The sequence below is a fragment of the Misgurnus anguillicaudatus genome, chromosome 9, assembly GCF_027580225.2.
Source record: "Misgurnus anguillicaudatus chromosome 9, ASM2758022v2, whole genome shotgun sequence".
NCBI classification, from domain to species: domain Eukaryota; kingdom Metazoa; phylum Chordata; class Actinopteri; order Cypriniformes; family Cobitidae; genus Misgurnus; species Misgurnus anguillicaudatus.
Window position 1 is genome coordinate 9908865 of NC_073345.2, and position 7393 is coordinate 9916257.

Genomic DNA, 7393 nt, shown 5'->3' on the forward strand with positions numbered 1-7393 from the left:
GAACAGTGACTCAGCTCCCCCCGTAGGCTAAACCGTCTCATTTCAGTTTGCTTTGTTGCCTTCAAAGTCTGCGACCTTAAAAGAATCCAGACCCTGAATTGGAATGCCCAAACAAGGAAATATTTGGGCTGTCAGTGTAAATAAAATAGACATCTATCTAACCATAGCCCCAAAATAAATGAAATAAAATCAATTAATGAAACCAAATACTTTGTCACTGCTGAACTTATTTACGTACATCTAAAAAGTTATTTGGCAAAAACAACATGTAAGTAGTCCAGCATCCTGAGATTCATCGGAAAACATGAAGCGTCGCTGTGTCTGGCAAGATGTTATGGGAATGGCATGGATTCAACCACACCCCATATTCTAGTCTTTAATACTGGATCATAACTAAAAAAAATACTTATATGAAAGTGACATGTTTGTCAAGTGTGGAAAACATCCGACTCGAAATGTTATCTGCATTTAACCCATCCCACTGAGTAGAAAACATACGGACTTCAAGTCTTCAGGTTACAAACCCATTCTCTAACATCGAGGCTGCGATGGACTATACTGATCTGCATTCAGAGATGAAAGCTGGAATTTTGTATGCAATTTCAAGGTAAGCAACATTGATTAATTTGGCTTTTCAATTTAGCCATAAATGAAGAATCAATATCAGTGGTAGAGTATATGAAGAGTTTCGTTGCAAAACGAGATAACCACCTTTTTTTTTAATTGTTCAGAAATCTCGTTTTTTGGTTGTGCATTCCAATTAATTTCAATGCAACTGCAGTTGGTTTGTTTTGATTTAAACCTACATAACTTAAAAAATACAGCTAAGTAGCACCATAAAACAAAATAATAACATGATGATAACATAATAATAAACATGTTTTGACAAAAATGATAAAAAATGGATTTATCTCGTTTTGCAACGAAACTCTTCATATAAATATATTTGACACTCCCTGCTTTATACTACAGAAGAGCATTTTTCTTGGAATTGTAGCGTTTACACTGTAAATGTCATCATAGAATAGGAAAAAAAACTTTAAAAATGCTTCAGTTGGTAAATGTAAATTTATTTTACTTAAATTTTCACTCTAGTTGAAAACTTACATTTTTAGGTGTTACCAATTGAAGTAACTTTTTGAATCATTATTTAATTTACACCAACTGAAGAGATGAACATTACACGTTTGAAGATAACAACATTAGGGGTGATAAAAACAGAAGATTTTATTTGAAAAAAAAATTTTGCACTTACATTTTTAAGTATAATCAACTTGGATTTACAAATAATTTCAAATGAATTTTTTTATCTTCACTAGCGATGAGTTGGTGTAATGTATGAAAATTGTTTAAATAATTTGTTATTTTTATTTTATTATTTTTTATAAGTCACAACAACTACTAGTACTCTAGTACTCTAATACTAGTGATGATAAAAATGTAAACGCCAAATTTCTTTTACAGTGCATGTTTAATTATAGTTCAATAGTGTCCCATCTGTTGAGAGAGAATTAAACTCTAATTACAGTACAAAAGCTTGAACATGACTGACTTAATACTATCTCACATTAGTCCAACACTTTTATAGAGTTTATTAAAGGTTTCTAAAATTTTTTAAAAGAATCTTTAACATCAGAAAAAGCTTTCTGTAGTACAACAGGTACTTTAAAGTGGAAAAGGTTCAACAAAATATAAAATAAGAAATGATTCTTTAAAGAACTTTTAAACAAATGCTTCTTTGGCATCATTGTGAATAATGCTTTTAGCACCGAATGACACTGAATGACTAAATTAGGCTACTTGTAGAGAAAATACTTGTGTTCACACTACAACGCAGATCTTTGATGTTTTCATTATTGCAATTTTCTGATATAAAAGTTTCTGTAAAACTGTTCAATTATCAGTATCATCGTAGAAGAGGGATCTTCGTAATGCTTCATTTCTTTTCTCAAAGTCGATAAATAACCAGAAAAAAATCATTGCTCATAATGAGTGCTATATGTGCGTGTTCATGGTAATTATTTTATTAAGCATGATCTGTGTGACGATGCACTAAAACAGGGCGTAAGCGTTAACGCTTGACGAAGGCATGTTTTTGAAAGATTTAACGTGCTTACGTAGCACAGTGTGCCCCGGAAGTGTATACTGCCCCGGAAGATACTGTAATGTACGCCGTTAGTCAATAACAGCTGGTATCAATAAAAGAAAAAACTTTTTTAAAATCGTCAATTTCCATTAATTTTAAACAACTTCTACAATGGTAAGGCAGAACTTACATTGAATGATAATGTTTGTGAGTCGTAATATCGTCACATGTTCTACTGTATGATTTTGTTTGTACCTAAAGTAACAAGTACATGAGTAATACTATCAAATATTGAAGTATTGTTTTGTTATCAAATAAGGGGACAACCTGGTGCAAATGTTTTGGAGGATTAAACCCTAGGGAGAATTATTTCCCACTGAGAGACGACGTTGAGGTTAACGACTTAGGGCCTGTTGCACGTCAACCTCAGGTATTATTGGATAAAGACAGAGACAGAATCGTTTTATGATAAAAGACAGTTTAATCTTTGTTTATGAATGATGTCTTTCAGATTTCTGTGGAATGTGAAGAAAATCCTGTGGGTCAAAATGGACTAGTGATATTCGACAAGGAGACGTTTCCGGTTCATGTCAGAGTAGAAGATCATGCTAAAGATGAAGGATGATTATTCAAGACATTATTTAAAATTGAGTAATCCCACATGCATTAAAATATTATGAAAAGTGAAAACTGAATTAAAATTCAAAACATTTGAGCAGTATTTGTTTTGTTGTGTTTTTAAGACGACAATATGTGACCACACAATTTTTAGCATTAGATGATGAGCATGGGGTGTAACCTTACACATTTTGTTGGCTACATCATTTCAAAATCTGTTACAGTTTATTACATTTTGTGTGGATCCAAAAAGCAATTAGTGTTTAAAAGACATCTAGACACAGCTCAGACATCTAAGCCAACATTTGGGCTGTCAGTGGAAATTAATTAAAGCAATAAGCCCAAAGAAGCAGTGGGTTACCAGTGCATTTTATAACAGCTAAGGGGCGTTGTTAGATTTCTAAGCAATGTCTGAATGATGTTGATTTTGTTTTTTAAATGGTTGTAAATGCACTTTCAAGTTTACAAATAATGAGAAATTTAAAAACACAATCTGTGGCATATTTTCAGTTTTTCTGTTGGGCTTTCTTGGGCATTTGGCAGATGATGCAAAAATGTCAGGGGTGTTGTACACTCTCAGAAATAAAGGTACAAAACTGTACCTTTTCTGTCACTGGTTATAATCCGGATTGTAATACAGATTATGTAGTCTGAATTACATAATCAGATTCCAAAAATCGATGTAGTTAAATTGCATTAGTCTGAGCTCTCATCCTCTTTAAAAGCGCTGGCGCTATGCCGATGGCTTATTTAAATGATGAAATTTGTAAACTAAACGGAGGAAGAAGACCACTAAATTAAGATTTATGTTAAAAAAATTGCGTTTTCATTTGTATTGAAATGGTTGTTTTTTGTAAAACCTTTAAGTCATTTTCTTTCAGTCATGGAAGAAAAATTAGCAGGCTTTTAATTGCTATAAATGTATGAATAGCCTCCATGATCAGTGTAATCTCAAATAATTTTTTACAAATTATTCTTTAATTAATTCTTAATTTTATGCAAAATTCGATATCCGCCGTGTTATTCTTTCATCTTTTCTTCCCAAAACGCGAGCATTCCTTTTTTTTCTGCAGAATGCAATAAATCCCCTCAACGAATCACAGCGCACCATTCCACGCATTGAAAACAACAATGGCGACGCGTTGAATACACACAGAATCCTAGTTTTCCTCATCTACTTTCTACTTCATGATCAACAAACAAACAAAAACAAAATAATACTTTGCTTGAATGGATAAACCTGTGATGGTTTTCTGTAGCGGAAAAGAAACGTACGCCACTCTGGCGACGGAAAAATGTTGGCTGTTGCTTGTTCTCACACAACAGCATCAAGCTTCTGTCATGCTAACACATTGACTCCAGGGGATCTCATGAAAAACTTTACATTATTTTAAGCGAATTCAACAAAAATCGAGCAGGACCAAAACATTTTCCAGCTGATCGTGGTCAAAAAAGTTAATTGACGACTTCCCAAGTATATATAACAGCAGCAACTAAATGAATATATCTTGGCAAAGATGAATGCACATTTACACTCAACTGCCACTTTATTAGGTACATCTTACTAGTACCGGGTTGGACCCCTTTTGCCTTCAGAACTGTCTTAATCCTTCGTGGTATAGATTCAACAAGGTACTGGAAACATTTCTCAGAGATTTTAGTCCATATTGACATGATAGTAGCCGGGCTGTTCCGAATACCACTTTTTGAGCTTCGAAGCTCTAGTAGAAATCAAATTGAATATTCAAAGCTTCGGAAGGAGGGGCTGAACATATTTTTCTTTATAATAAAGGCAGGAATCTGTGTGTGTGTGTGTGTGTGTGTGTACCTGGTAATTATCACGTTGTGGGGACCAATTGTCCCCACAAAGATAGGAATACCATTTTGATGTCCCCATGAGGAAACAAGCTTATAAATCAAACAGAATGATGTTTCTTGAAATTGTGAAGTAGCAGAAAGGTTTCTGTGATGGTTGGGGTTAGGGACTTGGGTAGGTTAGGGGAATAGAATATACAGTTTGTATGGTATAAAATGCATTGACGTCTTGTGAAGCAAATCAATCAGTTTTTGCAAGAAACTGAACGTTATTTACAACACTATTAGCATGAATGCCAAAGCAGGCAGCGCGCTTTTCGTTCGAGGCGATCTCTTCTACTGGTGGCGTTTGGTGGCTGTTGGCTATGGTTGTTGGTCTTTCTGCGCCACCTATAGAGCGGGAGCGTGAAGCGCACTTCCTTATTGGCAAAAGCTCTGCATTAACGCTGTAAAAACATTTATATATATATATTAGAATCTCAAAACTGAAAATCGAATGTCAACCCACGTAACGAATATTCGAATATTCAAATTTTCTGGTCCAGCCCTACATGATAGCATTGCACAGTTGCTGCAGATTTGTCGTCTGCACATCCATGATGCCACATGCCAAAGATGCTCCATTGGGTTGAGATCTGTTGACTGTGGGGGGCATTTTAGTACAGTCAACTCATTGTCATGTTCAAGAAACCAGTCTGAGATGATTTGCGCTTTGTGAAATGGTATATTATCCTGCTGGAAGAAGCCATCAGAAGATGGGTACACCAGTGTTTCCCATACATTGATTTATTTGTGGTGGCCCACCACAGAATCAACACTGGCCCCCACAAATAGAATTTTCATGATTCCCATTTACATTTTTATTTCACTATTTAAAACAGCTTAATTCGGCTTAAAAATATAATTTGATATATAATACAGATCAAATACAGATACAGATCAAAGAGTAGAAGTGAAACATATTTCAGGTGCCAACACTAGATCAAAAGCAAACAAGACATGATGACGTCACATATATGCTAATTAGCGGGTGACGTCATAACCACCACAGTCTCTCAAAATCCTGTGGGAAACACTGGTACACTGTGGTCATAAAAGGATAGACATGGTCAGCAACAATACTCAGGTAGACTGTGGCGTTTACACAATGCTCAACTGGTGAGCAATTGGGCCCAAAGTGTGCCAAGAAAATATCCCCCACACCATAACACCACCAGCCTGAACCATTGATACAAGGCAGGATGGATCCATGCTTTCATGTTGTTGACGCCAAATTCTGACCCTACCATCCGAATGTCGCAGCAGAAATCGAGACTCAGACCAGGCAATGTTTTTCCAATCTTTTATTGTCCAATTTTGGTGAGCCGGTGCGAATTGTAGCCTCAGTTTCCTGTTCTTAGCTGTCAGGAGCGGCACCCGGTGTGGTCTTCTGCTGTTGTAGTCCATCCGCCTCAAGGTTCAACGTGTTGTGCGTTCAGAGATGCTCTTCTGTATATCTCGGTTGTAACAAGTGGTTATTTGAGTCACTGTTGCCTTTCTATCAGCTCAACCCAGCTGGCCATTCTTCTCTGACCTTTGGCATCAACAAGGCATTTGTGCCCACAGAACTCCCACTCACTGGATATTTTCTCTTTTTCGGACCATTCTCTGTAAACTCTTGAGATGGTTGTGTGTGAAAATCCCAGTAGATCAGCAGTTTCTGAAATACTCAGATCAGCCCATCTGGCACCAACAATCATGCCACTTTCAAAGTCACTTAAATCACCTTTTCTCCCCATTCTGACGCTCGGTTTGAACTTTAGCAGATCGTCTTGACCATGTCTACATGCCTAAATGCATTGAGTTGCTGCCATGTGATTGGCTGATTAGAAATTTGCATTAACGCACAGTTGAACAGGTATACCTAATAAAGTGGCCGGTGAGTGTATATATTGATTCAATAGATTTATAGTACTTTGGGGAAAAAAACTTGTAATGGATTTATTGCATTTTGCTGAAAAATAATCAGTTTTTATAATACATTTTTGAAAATCAAATTATGAATTTGAATTTTTAATGTTATTATAACCTAAATATGCTATGTGAAAGTTTGTAACAAAAAATAGTGGTTTTCATCTTGTCACTTTCTTGGTATAGAAAACATGTTTTTACCGAAATTAGTCAAAAAGGATTTATTGCGTTTTTGGAACAGAGCTCTACAAATACTTTATTTGAAACAAACAGGAGATAAACGTGTAATATAGTTCTCATTTTTTATCTGCATAAAAAATCGCCACGTTTTATTTTGTGCCACCATACTTACTCATGTAACTACTCATGTAACAGTGTTTAAATAGGGAAAACATGAAAGTGTTTGGTGGTTTCTAAATTCATGCCTGTTTGGATCCTAAGGAATGAATGGGGCTAGGCTAAATGCTAACACATTTACAACGTGCTGTACAAAGATTAAGTGCACGCAATGAAAAAAGATAGGTATGTATTAATTTGTCTAAGTTAGCGTAAGAACATAGTAAAATATTGAAAAACGATGGTGTTTTCCTTTAAGACCACATAAGACTCATTTCTGACTCTAATCTATGACATAAACAAGTGTTTTTATTAGTAAGGGTGTCACGATTTCGATTTTAAATCGAAATCGATTGAAATGAAGTCACAACCTCGAACTTCGAATTAAAAAATGGGATTGTCGATGCTGCCACGCCCCCATGTCACGTCAGGTCGGCTTGCCAAGAGGGGAAAACAACCTCTCAGAGGTGCCTTTAAAACATTCGTCCAGCGGAACGCAATTAATATTTTAAACACGAGGTATTGCTACAACTCCTTGAAATGCATATCATAAACAGGATTACTACCTAGTGATCTCTGACTTTGGAC

The 7393-nt window shown here is 35.7% G+C and overlaps 1 long non-coding RNA gene across 1 annotated transcript; it reads left to right on the top strand.

Annotated features, from left to right (window-relative positions):
- Positions 1-312: 312 nt before the first annotated feature.
- Positions 313-2801, top strand: LOC129423076 (uncharacterized). Its single transcript, XR_008637618.2, has 3 exons — positions 313-607; positions 2406-2516; positions 2598-2801. It is a non-coding gene; the product is annotated as an uncharacterized lncRNA (long non-coding RNA).
- Positions 2802-7393: the final 4592 nt, after the last annotated feature.